The sequence below is a fragment of the Chrysemys picta genome, chromosome 4 (assembly GCF_011386835.1).
Source record: "Chrysemys picta bellii isolate R12L10 chromosome 4, ASM1138683v2, whole genome shotgun sequence".
In the NCBI taxonomy this organism is placed as follows: domain Eukaryota; kingdom Metazoa; phylum Chordata; order Testudines; family Emydidae; genus Chrysemys; species Chrysemys picta.
Genome location: NC_088794.1, coordinates 150,715,553 through 150,736,218, shown reverse-complemented (window position 1 = coordinate 150,736,218; position 20,666 = coordinate 150,715,553). Strand labels below are relative to the sequence as shown.

Genomic DNA, 20,666 nt, shown 5'->3' with positions numbered 1-20,666 from the left:
GAGGCGGGGATTCGGGGAGGGAGCCAATCGGGGGAGGAGGGGGCGGAGTCGGGGCAGGGGGGGGGCGCGAGCACTTCCGGGCTCGAGGCTCGGGGCATTTCCTTGTTTGTCCGGTTGTCCCGACCGCACGTCGGTCGGGACGCGGGACAAACAAGGAAATATCGGGACGGTCCCGATAAAATCGGGACGTCTGGTCACCCTAGATTCAGTGACAGTTCAGTGATGGACAAGCTGGGCTGCATGGTGGAGTGCAAAGGGGAGTGGGTGTTACATTGTCTGCAAAGGTAGCACGTCTAGCAGGCTTCCCCTGCGCTCCCCAGAGCGAGGTGACATTTTCCCTCCTCCAGCTACTTATTTCTACATCACCCCTGCCATGCAGCAAGGCATCGGCCATGACGCTGTCCAGCCTCTGATGTTTTGAATAGAGCTGGTCAGGATTGAATCTTCCAATGGAAATCTTGTCCCCCTGAAATTGCTGATTCCCCAAACCCAAAAGTTTGCAGAGAAGGGTCAATTTTGATTAATCTCCTGATTAAAATAAAAATGGGGTGGGCAGAAGGGGGGATTCGTCAAAATGTCCTATTTTCCTGTTTTGGTTTGAAACAAATTTTTGGTTTGAAACTATAGTTAATTTGTACTTAAAGTTAGGGGGGAAATGAAAAAGTCAAAACCGAAATAACACATTTAGAAATGATCAAAATGAAATGTTCTGATTGACTCAATCTGAATTTTTCCCCCGACTTTCAGCTGATGACAACTTTTGCAATTTTGACTTTTTGTCCCACTTTGGAGAGGGGGATTTTTTTTCAAAATCTTGAAAATTCTCACAGGATGGGAAAATTGTTTCCCATTTGAGACCTACATTCATGTGACCTTTCAGAAGCCATGGCCATTTGAGGAGGCTGAATTTGAGACAGCCCCTGGACATGATCTTTATAAAGGAACTGAACACATTTGGGGAGTTAAAGTTGCCAGAATCCCACAGCCTTCTTGAAGTGACCCCGCTCTCGAAGTTGAGCATCTGTCCTGGCTCAGAGCAATCATAGTAACTCCTCGCCTGGTTCTGTGAGATGCTGAACACCCAATGTTCCTGTTGGCTCCTACGGGAACTCTCAGCACACCTGAAAATCAGACCATCAGAGCATGCTGTAAATATACAGAAACAGGTGAGGAAAGAATATCCCGAGTCTATCCCAACAAAGAAATAACCCAGTCCGGTGTCAAAGTCCTTCCTGACCCTTCCAAAGTGATGGAAATTCGGTGGGTTGTTTGGTGTCTAGTTAGAATGTTGGCAGTGTTGGAGAAAGGACTAACTCTGACTGAACAAGGAGTACACACTTCCGGAAGCATTGATGTGCTGCTTTCTAGCTTGCGGTTTCAATTAGTGGCCAACACCTGGGTCATTAGGGGAAAGGGAATGGCTCAGAACCTAGTTTGGATTTATATTCTGGGCAAGAGGCCACACTCTTAAAATTGATCAAAGCAGGTAGGTATATGATTCAGAGGAGAGCTAATACACAGATTTGTACTCTGATTTGCTAAGAACTTGAAGAGTGGCAAGAGGCATGGTCTGCTTTAGTGATTGTGTAGCTAGAACTGCGTTAGCTTTGCCTTCTATTGTCTTGTCTCTAAGTGACAAGAGCTATGTAGCATCAGTAATTGCATATAGGTGCTCCCCGTGGTTTATGGGTACCATGAAAAATCTCTTCCCCATTCTCCATGACTGCACACGAGTTAAAGATACTTCCCAACGCCCATCAAGGCTGAGGAACTCTAGTTCCAGGCATCTCCCACGCAGCTCTTCTTACAGAGATGCACAAGGTAAGGAGAACATCTCCATAGCCCAAATATACAACATATAGCAGCACAGAGGAAAAGCACGGGATGAGATCTGTGAATGTACTGGGAAACGGGTCTTGTAGGCTATGACCATGAACTCCTAAAAGAGTACCCTTACTCAGTGCTCTGTTTATGGAGGGGATGCTAAGAGGACATTGCCTACAATGGCATGCGGCCCATTGGCGAATGTCAGTAGCAAAAATCCCCAATGGTCGGAGATGGGACACTAGATGGGGAGGGCTCTGAGTTACTACAGAGAATTCTTTCCCAGGTATCTGGGCCCACATGCTCAGGGTCTAACTGATCACCATATTTTGAGTTAGGAAGGAATTTCCCCCCAAGTGAGATTGACAGAGACCCTGGGGATTTTTCACCTTCCTCTTCAGCTTGGGGCATGGGTCACTAGGAGGTTTAAACTAGTGTAAATGGTGAATTATCTGTAACTTGAAGTCTTTAAACCATGATTTGAGGACTTCGGTAACACAGCCAGAGATTAGGAGTCTGTCACAGGAGTGGGTGAGGTTCTGTGGCCTGCAATATGCATCAGGTCAGACTAGATGATCACGATGGTCCCTTCTGACCTTCAAGCTATGTATTTAAGAGTGCTCTGGTGGGCAGCAGGAGACCAAAATTCAGCAAAGTCTCTATCTGATAGCTAGAATTGTCACAGTGAAACACCTGACATAACCCAAGATCTCATTACTGCCCTGGCTAATAGTGTATATTTTTCTTCAGTCCAAATCTGGATTTCTTTGACTCTGGTTAGACACTAACTAACGGAAAAGCAAATGCCTTTGCATGTGTCGTGATTTTATTCTTGGACTGTCTTTATTTATTTTTCATTGCTGCTTCATGTAAAGAAATCTGGATCCTTCCCAATCTGGGAGACTTTGTTAGGGGTCATCAGATCCCTGGACAATGTCAGTGAAATATGGAGGACAAAATCTAGCAAAATTCTTCAGAGATATTTTTCCATTGTTCAGCCAGCTCTGCTGGTCATACCCAAATCCCCTTCCGCGAGCTCATGTGCAGGCCTGCACTACTATTTTCAGTATTGGAGGCATATTACTGCTAGAAACGGGTTGCTTCCTGGGAGCCTGATCAACAATGTACTAAGCACCTTCCATTCCTATTGACTTCAACGGGAGCTAAAATAGTTTAGTAGCCCTCACGATCAGACTTTGGTACCCAGTGCATCATATACAGTAACCAGTTCAACAACCATCAGGAAATGCATGGGATTGATCCATCCTAGAGTTACCTATATTATCATTCTCCCATGTTTTCCCCTATGCTGCCTTTTACTTGTGGGGAAATTGCCCATCAAAATCTGGAAAGACAACGCTTTCAAATCCCTCTGAAGACTCAACTTTGCCATGATTCCTACACAATCTCACCTGCTCACCCTGGCTAGGTGGCTGTGACTACTCCCTATTATCACAGAATGTGCTCATTTTACTGTTACCTTGTCCTTGCTACACTTCCCATCCAGCCCTCGTTCATCTGCCTCTTGTGTCCTGTCAACAAAATTAAAACGGGAGCCAGGGTGTCAGAACAGGGGTGACCAGGGTGGCCATGCCCCTCCCACCTTTTACCAGCCATAAGGGCGAGCGACAGGAGGAGGGAGCAGAGAGGAGCAAGTGGGGAGCAGGGTATTGGGGGAAGAAGCAGCATGGGAGCGGGGCCTCAGAGAAAGAGGGGGAAGGGGTGGCGGGAGGGGAGGAACTCGGGGAAAAGGGGTGCAACTTCAGGGGGTGGCACAGCACAGGGTGGGGCTATGGTTTGGTCGCCTGTGGCCCTCTCACTTGTAGGGCGCTTCCACCACTCCTGATGTGCGCTCTCTTGGTCAGGGACTGTATTTTTCATTAGTTGTTTGTACAGCCCCTAAGCACCATGGGACCCTGACCCTGGATGGGATCTCTCAGCTCTATTGTAATCCAAATAAATAATGCTGCATGCAGTAATTACCTAGCCCCTCGTTAATAATCCCCTTCCTGAAGCAATTGTCATCTGTGAAAGGTCTAAAAGCTCTTTTTGTGTGGTGACGGTTTCATGAAAATGTCTCTAGTCCTAGTCGACAAGGTGGCATAGGGGTAAGTGCTGGTGACCTGCCTTGCTTTCATACACACATGGAAGCAGAGTCATCCCTGGTGTAAGTCCATAGTGTTACAGCAGGGATCCATTTGGCCCATGTTTGTTTAAAGAACAAGGGTGGTAAATGTTTTGCAAGAGGAGAAGGAGGTAATTATGAATTGCCCATCACGGTCTCCTGACAACCGTATCCTAAATGGAAGAAAAGCCTGTTTCATTAAAAGCTGTTTCTCAGGAAAGTGAATAAAAGATTGTAGCTAGCAATAAAAAAACCCAAACAGGTGTTTTTATAAACTTGATTGCCCTCAAGCCACATGATTAAAATGTACTGCGTCTAAAACCGTAGAAAAAGACAACGAGACGAATCTCAGGCCATGGCCTGGCATTGTGCCCAGCACACAGAAAAACGATAGGAAATTCACGTTTCCCTAGTGATGAGAATCTGAGCCAAACCAACAAGTCTGGAGTTAACTTATGAAAGAGGAACGGGACGAGCCACTGCTCTCAAGAGGCCGGGGGGCCATCGGTGGCTCTGCGTTTGCGTTGGGAGTGTTTTCTCCTGTCTCCCTCGTCAGACATATGCGCTCCTGTCCGAGAGAGCAGCTGCAGTGCTGCCTTCTCCGTCTACTCAGCTCAAGGCTTGCAACACTGAGCCTGATCTGTAGTGTGCATGCGCACAAACAGAACATGGAGGAGGTGCCGGGCCCTCTCTGCAAAGAAACGCCGTGCCCAAAGCTCTTGCCGGCAGGAGCCATTACAGGAGAATGGGGGAAGAGTTAGCAATGCCCGATGGGGTCATGGCCATCTGCCCTTCCCATATTGCTAAATGGGACCTGGCTGCATCCTGGTGAGATGGGAGAGGCATCCAGGGGGCAGTTCCAGTATGGGAAAGTCTGAGACCCTCTGGTTTATGTAAGATCGCCAATGCATTTGCAGGACAGAGATTTCAACTTCTTTGTATATCTCTCCCTCCTGGGAGGGACAGCTCAGTGGTTTGAACATTGACCTGCTAACTCCAGGGTTTTGAGTTCAATCCTTGAGGGGGCCATTTAGGGGTCTGGGGCAAAAATCTGTCAGGGACAGTACTTGGTCCTGCTGTGAAGGCAGGGGACTGGCCTCAATGACCTTTCAAGGTCCCTTCCAGTTTTAGGAGGTAGGTATATCTCCATGTTTTTTAAAAAAAATGTGTTGCAGGGGATTAATGTGATTGGGGAAGAGGGCTGGATGAAGTGTGTGTGCATGTGTATATATCTATTGGATGTAGACTTGCCCCTTTACTTTCTCTCCATTTACTTTAAAGCATCCAGACACTTGCTGGGGTCCCGGTGATCTAACCAGCAGTAGTGTAAGTCGGTATGTGCCATCACTAAGGTACGGTAGTAACTGAAGCATAAGGTAAGTGTAACAGGGTGGCTTGTCTCTTAAGGGCTGGAGGCCTGGGGCCACCCAACCTTGATGACTAAAGAGGCACACCTGAGCAAGAGCAAGTGATTCTCCTATCAAAGCAGTAGAAGGCTGCAGTGAAGGGAACTAAAGGAGACAAGAGACTGTTTCTGCTGGAGCTTGCTCACTCCCGGGTCCAGGAGCTGGGACTGACATTCCAGCCAGGTAGGGCCTGGGAGTGGCCTGCCAAAGCAGGAAAGCCCCAGGTAGGAAGAGAAACTTGGGCTTCGGGTGGATTTTTGTTGGACTTGAATTTGGAGCTTGGAGTTTTATTTAGATTTTATGTTTATGTCCAAAGCCTGGACCCCTGGGAGGGGTATTTTTGGCCACAGAAAGAAGTGTGGCGTTTATTGAGCAGTCCAAGAGGGGAGACTGAGGCCATAGACTGCTTGCAGGACTACATGGAGGCTACCACGGCTTGCCCAGCAGTGGCCACTCATTCACAATAAATAGAGCCCTACCAAATTCACAGCCATGTAAAATGTTTCATGGAGCATGAAATCTGGTCTTTTGTGTGCTTTTACCCTATTCTATACAGATTTCATGGGGGACACCGGTGTTTCTCAAATCGAGGGTCCTGACCCACAAGGCAGTTGCAGGGGGGTTGCAAGCTTATTTTAGGGGGGTCGCAGTATTGCCACCCTTACTTCTTGCCTTCAGAGCTGGGTGGCCGGAGAGCGGCAGCTATTGACCGGGCGCCCAGCTCTGAAGGCAGCGCCCTGCCAGGAGCAGTGCAGAAGTAAGGGTGGCAATACCACACCATGTCACCCTCGCTTCTGTGCTGCTGCCTTCAGAGCTGGGTGGTCAGAGAATGGTGGCTGCTGACTAAGGGCCCAGCTTTGCATACAGCAATGCAGCAGTCAGGGTGGCAATACCACACCAGGCCATCCTTACTTCTGTGCTGCTGCTGGTGGCGGCTCTGCCTTCAGAGCTGGGCTCCTGGTTAGCAGCCGCCGCTCTCCAGCTGCCCAGCTCTGAAGGCAGCACCGCCACCAACAGCAGCACAGAAGCAAGGGTAGCAGTATCACGACGCCCCCTATAATAACCTTGCAACGCCCCCATAACTTCTTTTGGGGCCAGGACCTCTACAATTACAGCACTGTGAAATTTCAGATTTAAATAGCTGAAATCATGACATTTATTATTTTTAAAATCCTATGACCCTGATATTGACCAAAACGGACCGTGAATTTGGTAGGGCCCTAACAATAAGTCATTCCAAGGAAAGGTACTAGTCACTCATTCTTGGTCACTTTTCCAACTTAGCTCAGCCTGGGGTTGGCTGGCATAAAACATAGTCGCCTCCCAGAGCAAAAATGCTGCTCCCACATCCATTAGAACAACAGCCAGGCTGCACCCCATTCCAGCTCCACTCGGTGCTCACCAAGAAGGAGACCACGTACTGCCTGGGCGTCCCACCATCTCCATTCTGAGCAGTGAGAGCCAACCCATAGCTCTGGTCTCTCTTATGGCAGCTCCCGTCCAACAAGCCATTGGAACAGTCCATTGCTTGTGCACTTGCAGTGCAATGGTACGTTCGCCATGTGTGGAATTGCAATGAAATGGGAACCCTTTGAACAAAAATGTCTTGGCTTCAGTTCCTGAGAGCCTCACTCCCAATTCCAGTCTTACCAGGGGCTCCCTCCACACAATACTGTGTGAGTATATGCAAGATAGAAAGCAACTTTTCTCTCCTCTGGCGCGACAAAGGTTATATCTCAGGCCAAAGGTTTGACTTTCTAAATATATTCCACTCCAGTTAGTAACCTTTCATAGCAAATAAAGCAAGAGAGGGTTCAGCTGTCAGTCATGTCAGCTGTTGTTAGAAAATGTGTCAATACAGGAATGAACCAGCAGGTAAGACTGTTGTAATACTGTGCTCAAGACAGAAAATGTCAAGGGATTGGAAAGACACATAGGAATTGACCAGTGACCGTAATGTTCTACTCTAACGAAGACATTGTGTTATTTTCAAGTAAACTTTTTCTAAACTGCAAAGCAACTATACTTGGCCAGATCCTCAGCGGGTGTAAATCACTTCAGGAGAGCAATGGCCATTTAAACCAGCTTAACCTCTGGCCCACTGTGTATACGTACCTCAGAAAAACCAGCTACGTAGGGATCCAGATCTAGGACACTGCTAGGGCAGATCTCAACTGGTGTGGCTTAGTACTTACCAATTCATATAAATTGGTTCCTGCTGGAGGTTAGCTGAGAAGGGTTAACGGAGTCACCTTCCTGGATGCAAAGGCGCCATGGCTTAGGAAGAATCGTGCTTCCATGCCAAAGCATGTTTCTCTTCTCCACACTCCCTGGCAAGTCATGCCCTTCACAGGTAATAGACACTAGGGGTACAGCTGCAATGTGATCCAAAACCTGCGGCACCAAGTCTCAGAGCCTGAGTCGATTGACTTGAGCTTGCAGGGTTTGGGCTAAATATTGCAGGGTAGACTTATGTGCTCGGGCTGGAGCGCGGGGTCTGAGATCTTCCTCCATGTGGAGTTTTGGAGCCCAACTCTCACCTAAGCCTGAATGTCTACACTGCAAGGTTTAGCCTTGAAGCTCCAGCCCCGCAAGCCCAAGTCAGCTGACCTGGGCCAGCCATGGCCATGCCACAGGTCTTCTATTGCCGTGCAGACGTACCCTAGGAGACCCAAAGCAAACCGAGTGGCTCACTAGGAAGTTTGAAAAAAAGTCACCCTCAGTGGAACTTCTCTGAGCTGCCACTGCTGCGAGAGAATCATTCTGCACCCACCACTGTGATTAGGGTGACCAGATGTCCCGTTTTTAAAGGGACCGTCCCGTATTTAAGCCCTCCAGCAGGTGTCCCGACTTTTTCTTAAAAATGGACAAATTGTTCCATATTTTCTGTCTCCCACCACCCTCCCCATCAGTACTGGCAGGTCCTGCTGCTGGCCGGGTCCCGCCCACCCACCAGTGTTGAGTGGGTGGGTGGGGGTCCAGTGGCTGACGATGAGGAGATCACTATCATGCCCCCCTTAATCTCCTCTTTTCGAGTCTAAACATATCCAGTACCTTCAGCCTTTGCTCGTATGGCTGCATTCCATCCCTTTGATCATCTTTGTGACTCATCTCTGGATCTTTTCCAGGTTCTCTACATCCTTCCTATACCCGGGTGACCAAAACTGGACACAGTCCTCTAGCTGATGCCTGCCCTGTGCTCAGTAAAGTGCTCCTATCACCTCCCGTGACTTCCACGCTATGCCTCTGTTAATGCAACCTACAATTACATTCGCTTTTTTTGCAAGAGCATCACATTGTTAACTCGTGTTGAGTGATCCACCACAACTCCCAGATCCTTTTCAACAGAGCTGCTGCCAAACCAGTTGTCTTCCATTCTGTATCTGGGCATTTGGTTTTTCTTCCTTAATTGTAGCACCTCTCATTTGTCTTTGTTGAATTTCATTGTGTTGTCTATAGCCCAGTTCTCCAATTGATCAAAATGCTTTTGAATTTTAGCTCTACCCTCCTAAGTGTTTGCAACTCTGCTAGCTTTGGGTCATCTGCTAATCTGATCAGTATGCTCTCTATTCCTAAATCCAGGTCATTAATAACAATGTTAAATGACACCAGACACAGAACAGATCCCTGTGGAACCCCACTTAAGACCTCCCTCCAATCTGACATCATTCCATTAATGGCTACTCTTTGTTTGCAGTTGTTTAACCCATTATATAGCCACCTAATGGCAGCTCCTTCAAGCCTGTATTTCACCAGTTTACCTGTCAGAATGCCATATGGGACTGTGTCCAAAGCCTGGCTAAAGTCCAGGTACCTTATGTCCACCACATTCCCCCCATCCACCAAACCAGTTGACTTGTCAAAGAAGGAAAACAAGCTGGTTTGACATGATTTGTTCTTAGTAAATCCAGGGTGGTTCCTAGTGATCACCTCTTCATCCTCCATGTATTCACAAATTAAATGTTTTATTCATTGCTCTAGTAGCTTCCCAGGTATTGAGGTCAGGCTGACTGGTCTGTGGTTTACCAGCTCCTCCTTTCCCCCCTTTTTAAAGAAAGGCACTACGTTAGCCCTTCAGCAGTCTTCTGGGACCTCTCCTGTTATCCATGAGTTTGTCAATACTATTGCCAGTGGCTCCGAGATTTCTTCAGCTAATTCCTTCAGTACTCTTGGGTGAATATCATCCAGCCCTGTTGATGTGAATTCATTCAAATTGGTCAGAAGATCTCTGACATATCCTTTACTTATCCCAATCTGTATGGGGGGATAGCTCAGTGGTTTGAGCATTGCCCTGTTAAACCCAGGGTTGAGAATTCAATCCTTGAGGGAGCCACTTAGGGATCCGGGGCAAAAATCAGTACTTGGTCCTGCTAGTGAAGGCAGGGGGCTGGACTTAATGACCTTTCAAGGTCCCTTCCAGTTCTAGAAGATGGGATATCTCCATTAATTTAATTTTAAAAATCCTTTCCCCTTCATTGTCTGTAACTTTGCTAGTCGTCCGGTCACATATTATTTTTTGTGTGAAGACTGAAGCAAAGTAGACATCGAGCGGCTCTGCCTTCCTGTGACTTTTCCATTACCAGGTCTCCTTCTCCATCGAGCAGCAGGCCCACCCTGTCCTTGATCTTTCTTTATTGTCTGATGTATTTGAAGAACCCCACCTTGCTGTCGCTAACATTCCTTGCCAGCTGTAACTCATGGTTTGCCTTGGCTTTCCTGGTTTTGTCCCTACACGCTCGCTCTATTCCCATGTCTACTTCTTGTGACATGCCCCTCCTTCCATTTCCTGTATTGATCCCTTTGGGGTTTTAGATCACTAACAGGCCCCCGATGCAGCCACATTGGCCTTCTGTGGCTCTTCTTATCTCTCCTCTGCATTAGAATAGCTTAATATTGAGCCTTTAGTCTTACAGCTTTTAAAAACTGCCAGCCTCTTTAACTCTTTTTCTTCCTAATTGGGCTTTCCATGGGACCTTGCCTATTTCTCTGAGTTGGCAGAAATCTGCCTTTCTGAAGTCCAATGTCCTTGTTTTGCTGTTCTCATGTCCTCCTGGCAATAGGCCCTGGGTATATTACACAGCTTCATATGTGTTCGTTGAACAGGGACACTTGTGGTGTGAAAAATGTTTCTCTGGAGTCTGGGTCTTGACAAAAAAATTGACCACCCCCAGGGTAGAGAGTCTAACTGTCTTGCCCAACTTAACACAGGAAGTTTATGGTGGCTCAAGGAATTGAACTCTGGTCTTCTAAGAACAAAGCTAGGGAACCTAATCACTGGACCATCCTTCTTCTCTAAATGAGCTGCCTAGGACAGCCATCTTGAAACTAACACATTAGTTTTCTTTTACCTGACGGACTTTTATATTGATGAGCTTTTTTGACTGAACAATGCTTCAACTGGCACAGCAGCACAGAAGTGATTACAAACTACTGTGACTTCTTTCTGTGTGCTGGGGAAGGCGTTTTCATTTCATACCTCACTTACAGCTAGCTGCAGCCCCTACAATTAGCCCGGCATCCTTAAGACAAAGGTAAGGAAGTTATAGACGCCATGGTTTGTTGGTTTCAGTGCGGATCTACCGTACCTCAAAAATGTAATTGGGGGGAGAGGACGTTCACACTACTGTTGTATTCCATGCCTTCGTGAAATCTCATGGCTACAGCCCACAATTTAATAGCCCGTTTAAAAACATTCAGTATGAAAAAAATACCAAACCGAGCAAAATCCTTGAACAGAAAGTTGGCCAAAGATATTCCTGTGCAACGCACACACATTCTGTAGAAACTTCTGGTTAATCAACCAATTTTAATATAGAAGGACGTTACCACTTGTTCTTCCGTCCCTTCCCTGTCCAGAGTCCCATTGATCGGAAGGAAGCCCCTTCAAGAACAGCATAGGTTAGTGCTGGCTGACAACCGCACAGACTTTAAGGTCAGAAGGGACCATCATGATCACCTAGTCTGACCTCCTGCACATAACAGGCCACCGAATCTCACCCACCCACTCCTCTGATTATTAAACATCCTCAAGGGCCTACTGTCCTTCCCTCCCATCCTTCTCCACTGTCAAAAGGCCAAGCCCAACAACTGTCAAAGAGCACATGCAGATGGCAGTCCCATCTGTGTCAGCCTAGTGCCAGCTCAGGCAGTCTGCCGCTTCATTGAGGGGAAACACAGCGAGCTCAAGAGTGGCTCGAGGTTAGGTGGGGCTCAGCCAGTGAATTTGTGATTGTGAAGGAGGATCGTTCTGTTTGTCACAGCTCAGAGCCAAGTCCATTCTGTAAGCTGCATCTGAGGTAAAGAAAAGGTCAGAGTCACTGAATTATTTCAACAACAATTGGGTCCCCCATGTTGGATAGCATGTTCCACCAGGGTCTGAGGGCCCACATGTTGCTGATGTCTCACTCAACTACACACCAGAGCATATCACATAGCTTCCCTTAGGCCCCCGAGTCGTGCTTCTTCTCTGCTCTAGCAGCAGCCTTCAGGGGAGCGACTTCTCCACCAGCCAGAGAACAACTGAAGGCTGACAGATGGTGATGCCCTTATATGGGAGAATATGGCACCATCAGAAGCTTTCCTGTTCTGTCTCCATCTTCTGACCAGAAGAAGATTAAAACCCCAAGTGTTTAGGTTGGAATAGACCATCAAAAAGGGATATTCCAATTATTCTCAGATAAGAAATGGGTGCACATCACCCTAGAGAGGAGCATGTCACAAAACAAAGAATATTCACATAATTTTCAAATGTATGAACCCAGGCATTGCCAGACTGGATCAGACCCATGGTCCAGTGTTCTCTCACCAACAGTGGTCAGATGCTTCAGAGGAAGGTGCAGGAAAGCCTACAAAAGGCCAATGTGGGGTAATCTCTCCGTGAAGTTCTCATCCCAATCCCTACTAGTTAGAGATTGGGTTTAAGGCCTGAAGCACCAGATTTACATTCCTTCCCATACTCTTTGTTAGCATTAACTGCGTGATAAATCTGGATGTTCTGGTTATCCATACAAACGTCCCATTCCTCTTTGAATCTTTGCAAACTTCCTGGCTTCAGCGATATCCTGTGAAGCCAATTTGCTCTGGCTGTGTTTGCCTTCTTTTAAGAATATTTTGCTCACTGGTTTGCTGGTGGTAATGTTCACAATCGCAGCACATTTTAAGCAAGTCTTGCAGAACATTCACAGACAGCAACATTTTCAACTAGTAAGCGCTGTTTGCATGGGAGACCTATTTCTCAGAGCGATGCCCATCCAATGGAAGTCATGGAACAGAAATATACAGTGTGACCAAAATGTGCAATCGCAATGCCTAAAAGTGGATTAACAAATACTTGCAATGATCAAAAGTTCACCATGGAAATTATATGATGAAAAACTGTGAATAATAAATAAATTCAAGAAAAACATGATCTGGACAATTTGTGAAAATAAAGTTTTCATCAAACCAATTATTTGTTAAGGCTTATTTGCCGATCTTTAGGTGGTGCTGTGATGCAGAGCTCACTGGTCAGTGTTGGGTTTTACTCCCTGTTTCCAGCTAAAAACATTACAGTCTTTCCTAATATTTATTTTTTCATGAAAAAACCTGCCTGATGGTAGAATATTCAAAAGCACTCAGTGTTGGCCTAACTCAGGTCCCCTCAAGTTAACGGGAATTTTGCCTTTGACCCAGGTCTTGTGTTTTACAATGGTGAATTCCACCCTGTGTGATCAGTCACTTACATGATCTGGCATTGATTGTGCTTCTTAAACCTTCTAAACTACTGCTCCTGCCCACAATTAATTTTATTTTGTCCACTCTAGTGGGCCAAAGTTCACTTTCTGAGAACATTCATATGAAAACTTGGATTCCACAAGCATTCACATGACTTGACGACACTTCAGCTCATCTGTCTCCTTAGGCTTGTTGATGCTTCCTTTGTAGTGTTGCCTCCTGTAACCATCTAGAACACACCTCGCTGGAAGAAACCTGTGCCACATACCCTTGGACTGAGATTGAAGAGGTATCTTTGATCTCATAAAGTACACTCTCCTTCAAGGCTGAAGTGTCCTTATCCCCTTGGAGTGAACTGCTTGGAACTCTCACACAACCGTAGAATATCCCTTAAAACAAGATTTTTTTTAAAAAAATGGAGGGAAATGAGTTTAAAAGTTTAAAAGAAATTCTAGATTTACACTTCCCATAAACTGAATAGATAATGCATCCTCTGCTGAGTCACAGAAAGCAAAAATAAATCTTACATGTTCAAAGAGGAGGTTCTGGCTCTGACCTGTCTTGTGGGAGTTCCACCTCCCCCTCACTCAACCTGGTGTCCAAGCCTCAGGTGTTAGATGATTTAATCTACGATGGTAATGGACTCTTTCCCCCAAAACAGATTTTTTTTTCAAAGCCGCCTTCCTCTCTCCTCAGCCAAGCTACTTACACCCCATGGGAGATCCTCTAGTTCCAAGAACAGGTATGTCCTTCCCCAGCTTGTTCTGACTAACCCATCCAATTGACTGGTTTCTGGTTCTTGAGGAAAGTAGTTCCATCTGGCTGGGTGGAATTTTTTTCTAAAACTAAAACTCTCCTCCCTTGGATCTGAAATATTTCCTGACAGACCAACGTCAGTCTCTTGCAGTTCAGAAAAGCAAATAGAAACATGTGCTAATGCACAGTCAAAGCAAACTCCTATTTAGCAGCCGCGAAACTACTCACAAATAGTTCTTCAGACTATTCACTCGGTTCTGCTCTGTGACTTCTTTTAGAATAAGTTGTCATCCAAAGTTCAATCCCTATGTAATGTCTAGCCACACTTGCTTTAAACCACTGTTGATCATTTTTCTTCCCCACATCCCTTGAATTTAATTAATAATTAAATTTTAACAAATGCAAAATCCTGCAGCTTCAAAGGGCACGGTGATGTGTGCAAGCATTTGCAGGTCATTTGAATTGCAATTCAAGTGTATTCTGCTCATTTGCAAGCCTTCCGAAGATCAAAGAATCATTTATAACCCTGAGCTCTGTCGTTACCCAAATGACATTAAGGGTTGAAGAAAGCCTTTTCCAAATGGCTGGTTTTATATTGTCGTTCTATAACATTATGATTGGAGGCAGCAGAAGACCCAGCAAACCTTTTCGTTCTGTGCTTGAACTAAAAAACCAACTACATAGCTAATACAAAACCATGGGCCGGTGCAAAGCTACTGATGATCTAGCCGCTGAATTTGGCCCATAAAAGTAGACTGTCTTAGGCTAGTTTGTGAGAAAAATCCATTGAGTAAAAAAAAAAAAGGGGGGAGGGGGAAAGCCCACAGAATAGTTAAAATAAATCATTATCTCAAGTTTTTCCTGTATCCTAATAGCGAACACCTTTGATTCCCAACTATGAAAAAACAACATATCTAGGGGAAAGAGTGACAGCTCTTGTTTGTACTTAGTTTCCAAACAAATACAATTGGTTGTGCATGAAAACCTGCACTGGAAGTAATTTGAGGGGCATCTCTTTAGCTGGTGTGAACTATGTAGCTCTGTTGACAAATGGAGGGTTCAATCATCTGAAAGTGCCCCCACAAACAGTTTGTATGTACAGAAGTCAGTTGTCCAGCTGCTCAGAGAAGAAGCAAAAAGGGGATGGAACTATATATAGGGAGCTAGATTGGTTGAACTGTTACCCAGGGTTTTCGGAACCCAAAACAGTGGTAACTTAACTATGTCACTCTAGGCGATGTCAGGAATAAATCAGTGGGAACACAGCAATTTCTGTCTGATAAATGATTGATACAAGCAAGCCTGCTCTTATCTAAAACTACTATTAATTAGATCAGTGGTCCCCAATCTTTTTCATCTGTATGCAGCTGTCTGACCTTGTCTCACAAAGGCGTAAGATTATTCCTAGCTATGTGATGTTTGGTTTTCAGTTGGCAGTGACAGAACATACAAAATGGCTGACTGCAGTACTGTCAAGTTCTGGGGTTCAAGCAGGAATGTCAAATTCCGGGGCAACAGAAGCAGTTTGGGGATATCTTTTCCCATCATTCCACCATCTGTAATTCTCAGGGACCCTGTAGGATGAGTACCACATCGCCCTGCATCTGGAGGTTCTCAAACTGTGTGGTCGATTTTTAGTCTTCATTGTTTATTCCAGATTTCAGTAAAGTTTTACAGTTTACAGAGAACAAGGAAAGTTGTCCAGGCAGCCTTTTAATAAGTGAGAACTTTAATTGGATGATGGAAGGAAGAAGACCAGTTTAATAAATGTTAGGCCATTTTCCAGACCCGGGGCACTAATATACCTTAGGATTCCATTTATTTGGTGTATTCATATCACGCTTTCGGCTGTCCTGACATGTTTCATTTGTCTAGCTGTTGTTTTTTGTATCATCTGTCAGTTTATCATCCAGCCACAAATTTATTACCAATTCAAATCTCTTTAAGGAATTGGAGCAGAATCCTAATAATGAATTTGTTGCTAACTGGTGCCTGATAGAATATCTCCTGGTAGTGATTAAGCATGTTAGCCTGGCTGCAAGCTATCTACCAGTATTGCTGCTCCCTGTGAAAGGCATTTCCCTTTTCCTGTTAGCTGAATATCTATTAAAGCCCTGCCAGCTCCTTTGAAAAACCATAGACCCAGGTAAGAGGAAATAATGTCTCTTCTCCAGCCAGTCCTAGCTGATCTGCTGTGCAGTATGTACTGTGTGTAGGATGATGAAGTCAGTACGACTGGATGTATCAGTTCACTGCAACCAGAGAATCGACCATGCAGAACCAAAAGAAGGGTTGTGCGCTTGGGTTTCAGAGCATTGGTTTAGAAGTAGGTAAGCTTATCCCTATTCACTTTGTATGATCACAAAGTACACAACACTCCTCTACAGGAGCAATATACATATACATTGGTTAAACCCACTCTTGCAGTCAAAGATTGTGTGCCAGCCATTTTAGGGAGAAAGAGTAACACCTATCACTCATTTCATCAGGAACACAAGGGTGAAGAAGTATAAGGTTGGCCTCAGGTTACAAAATCTAAGCCACCAGTCAATGATAACGGAATGGTTAGTTGATTTCAATAAATTGGCCAGTGCATTTCACTTTCGGAGAGTGTCTGGTAGCCAGTGTAATCTATTCCGCCTGGAGGCACTGTGTCAAATCCATGAAAGAGCTTGTGAAGCATCAAGAGGGATTCTTATTAAATTGTAAGGGTTCTTTGTGCTGGAGTCAGACTTTCAATATTTCATGGTTGAAGTTCCCTTTTTTACATGCAGTGCACCGTAAACCAATGCAGCCAGGAAGAAAAGATGGATCTCTCTTGCGACAGCTATTAGTCTTGAAGTTAAGAGTGGTGTGTTTTGTTTTTCCCCACAGTGCCTCGATGTCTAAAGATGCAGCTGAAGATAAGAAACTGCATGAACTGGGCTGTCCTTTTGGAAAATGGGCCAACTTTTGTATATACTCAAGTAACACCTAATTTGTGTATCCAATGCAGGGATTGGCAACCATATGTCATTCTGTATGTGTGTGGATCTGTCCATGCAACCTTTACTGGTGCACACAGATCAGGTTTTTTGATCACACGGATCAAATACGCCCTTTCTCCCCTCAACTAAAAAACATGCAAACATTTAAGTGTTGGACCTATTCTTTCTTTCTATATAACAGATGCTTGTGCACCAACTTTAATCTAGAAGACAGGTGCATAATAAGTTTTAATGGCTGGAAGTTGAAGCCAGCGACGTTCATACTGGAAATAAGATGTAAATTTTTAATGCCAGAGTAATTAACCATTGGGACAGCTTATAAAGGGAACTGGTAAATTCTCCATCAGTCAGAGTCTTTGTATCAAGACTGGATGTCTTTCTAAAATACACGCTCTAGTTCAACCAAAAGTTATTGGGCTCAATGCAGGAATCAGCGGGGATAACATTAAATGGCTTGTGTAATTCAGGAGGTCAGGAAGGACGATCTAAATAATTAAAATCTAAGTTACTTGAGTTCCTATTCCAGTCTGGGGACTACAGAGGGTTTGTTTTTTGAAAAAGGCCTCTCTGCAAAAATCAATTCTTCATAGATGACTGAGTCAATTTTTGATTTTTTTCACCTTGTTAAAAGCTGTGGAGGTTTTACACTTAAGGAAGTAGATGCAGCCAATGGAGCCAGTCAGTTTCACTTCAAGACAAGAATGATTCCAGGTTTGGAAAACATGCCTCACAGAGAGAGACTTTAGAAGCTCAGTCAATTTCATTTACTCAAAAGAAGGTGAAGAGGTAGCTTGCAAATGGTCTACAACAGTGGTTCCCAAACTAGGGGCACGGCTTGTTCAGGGTAAGCCCCGGTGGGCCAAGCCAGTTTGTTAACGGCCGCGGCCGCAGGTTCGGCTGATCACAGCTCCCAGTGGCCGCGGTTCACTGCTCCAGGCCAATGGGGGCTGCGGGAAGCAGCGGCCAGCGCGTCCCTCGGCCCGTGCCACTTCCTGCAGCTCCCATTGGCCGAGAACAGCGAACCGCGGCCACTGGGAGCCACGATCGGCTGAATCTGCAGACACGGCAGGTAAACAAACTGGCCCAGCCCACCAGGGACTTTCCCTGAACAAGCCGTGCCCCTAGTTTGGGAATCACTAGTCTACAGGTACCCACATGGGGAAGAGATTTCTGGAAGTAAACCAGTAGCCACGGATGGGCCATGGCCCACCCACTTAGCATCCAGGCCCACACAAATCGCGCCTCAACCCTGCTCCCCAGCAGGAGCGCTGGGCAGAGTGGGGTTGGAACCTGCTCCGCGGCAGGAGCACCGAGCAAGGAAAGCCCCCGCACCTGGACCCCGCTCCCTGGTAGATGCGCTGGATGGGGCAAGCCCCTACACCCCAACCTCATTTCCCTGGCAGGAGCATGGGGGGGACTGCAGTTGGAAGGGGTGAGGAGGGACCCCCCACTTCTCCTGGTTCAGGGCCCCACAAAACTGTAATCTCCCTCTGTGGAAGGAGGTGGGCCCCCTGTCATTGCCTGCACACCTGAAAGCTGGGGCCTACCCAGTTCTCCTATCCAAGCTATGCCACTGTAGTAAACAGCTCTTTAATCTAACATGAAAAGGTATAAGGAAATCCAATGGTTGGACGCTGAAGTAGATAAATTCAGACTAGTAATATGGTGCAAAATTTAGGTGTTGGAAACTAATCACTTGGAGTCTTTACATCAAGACTGGATGCCTTTCTAAAAGATAAGTTCTAGCTCAACCACAAGATATGGGCTTGGTGCAGGAATTACAGGGTAAGGATCTATGGTCCGGGCTATTAAAAGACCAGACTAAATTATCACAATCAGCCTCTCTGCTCTGGCAGGACCCAGGAAGCGAGTGCACCACTGATGGAAATCGTATTCATACAAAAATTGCTACAGTGTCTTGAAATAACAATTGTAGAAAACGTTGATCCTGGAGTCAACTTCGGGGCAAGCAGAAATATTAATGGTACTGGCCTGAGAGATGAAAAAAATAACAAGGGGCCAAAAGACAAAAAGGCAATGAACATTGCAGAAAGTGGTATATACAGAGCTAGAGAAGAGAGGGGCGCAAACTGCATAAAGTGGTTCTGGAACAAACCTCCCCGAGATGCAGGTATTTGGTTTGCCCCATTATAAAAAACAGGCGATATTCAGGTTTGGGTTTGGACTTCCAGCATTTCCCTAATTCTGTGGGGTTGAGTGTGTGTGTGGGGGGGAGGGATTTCAGACCTTTTCCAGTATGACGCTATTTAAATGTTATGTGCCAATATCTCTCCTCCTCCTCTCCTGTCCTCCCACAGTATTAATTGTCAAGGTGAGCCCAAGTCACGTTAAGGTAATTCCTGGAATTAGATGCAAATCTGGACTTTCACAGCTTGGGCTTATCTCTAAATAAATGCTTCTGTTCATTTTAACAGGAATTCAGTACATGTGCCCTGTGCAGGTACCACACCAGATCTGCCCTTTTTTTCAGAAGAAAAAGTAGATTTTCTATGAAAAGAAATCTCTCCTAGAGGAAATAGTAACTATTTTCACCCTGAACTGAAAAAAATTTGCCAGTTGGTAGCATCAATAGTGATTTCTACCGTCATAGCCTATTATTGGCTCCAATTATGGACATTAAGGGTGTGATCCCACTCCCATTAGAGTCAATGAACAGACTCAGTGACCTCAGTGGTAATTGAATCAGGCCCTAAATGATGTAGACCCAGTGGGGCTCTTGTCAAAATCATTCTGCTGGCTACAGCAACCCAGTGCACAGTCCTCCATTTCCTCCCCTCCTAAGTAGTTGATCTAATGTCAATAGGGAAAAATCCTTTTCTGGTGTCCTGGGCATAAGAACAGAGTTCGCAGTTCAGGAATTAGGTGATGGACCATTACTAGGGCAATTTGTGTGCAAAAATAAAGCACAAGATAAGGGATCTCCAAATCATACCTCAGACCACCACTGATAATAACTAAGCAATACAGAGCTTGTATTTGGCACTGATGCGAACGCTGCTGGAAAGCTGTGTTCAGTTCTGGTGTCTACAAGTTCAAGAAGGATGTTAAGGGGTTCAGAGAAGAGCCATGAGAATGATTAAAGGTTTGGAAACAATGCCTGATCGTCAGAGACTCCAGGAGCTCCACCCGTTTAGCTTAACGAAGGGAAGGTTAAGGGGTGACTTGATCACAGTCTGGAAGTACCAACATGGGGAACAGAAAATTGATACTAAAGGGCTCATCAATCTAGTGGAGAAAGGTCTAATAAGATCCAATGACTGGAAGTTGGTGCTGGACAAATTCAGACTAGAAATAAAGCACAAATATTCAACAGTGTGAGTAATTAACTGCTGGGACAATTTACCAAGGGTTGTGGTGGATTTCCCATCACTAGAAATATTAAAATCAATTTTCTAAAAGTTGTATGCTTTATTTCAAACAGGAATTAATTCAGGGAAGTTCTCTGGCCTCTGTATACAGGAGGTCGGACTAGAAGCTCCTAGTGGTCCATTCTGGCTTTATATTGATGAATCTATTTTTTAAAATAAAATCTACCTTCCTAATTTCCTAAGGGATGGGTCCAAGCATCCCTTTGTTTAGCTTTATTTCTTCCTTTCAAACAGTAACAAAATGCTTAGGACTTCTTTTGCTGCAGTTCACACACAAAAAAAGCAGGTGTCAATTATGGACCATCTAATGAACTTGATGAAGGAGAAACGAACTGTCGGTGAATCACTTGCTATTACTCTCTGTCTACAGCTGGGAAGGAATGCTGCTCTGTTTATATGGCTTGTGTTTCTTTATGCACAGTGTGGTGTAATTTAGAGACTTTGTTCCTACTGTTTGCTTTTCCTC

At 45.3% G+C, this 20,666-nt stretch overlaps 1 long non-coding RNA gene across 1 annotated transcript in view; it reads left to right on the top strand.

Annotated features, from left to right (window-relative positions):
* LOC135983241 (uncharacterized) overlaps nucleotides 1-16,956 on the top strand; it is a 111,161-nt gene extending 94,205 nt beyond the window's left edge. The window contains exon 3 of the long non-coding RNA XR_010600841.1: nucleotides 16,699-16,956. This is a non-coding gene — a long non-coding RNA (uncharacterized LOC135983241). The remainder of the gene's footprint in view (nucleotides 1-16,698) is intronic.
* The last annotated feature ends 3,710 nt before the right edge of the window (nucleotides 16,957-20,666 follow it).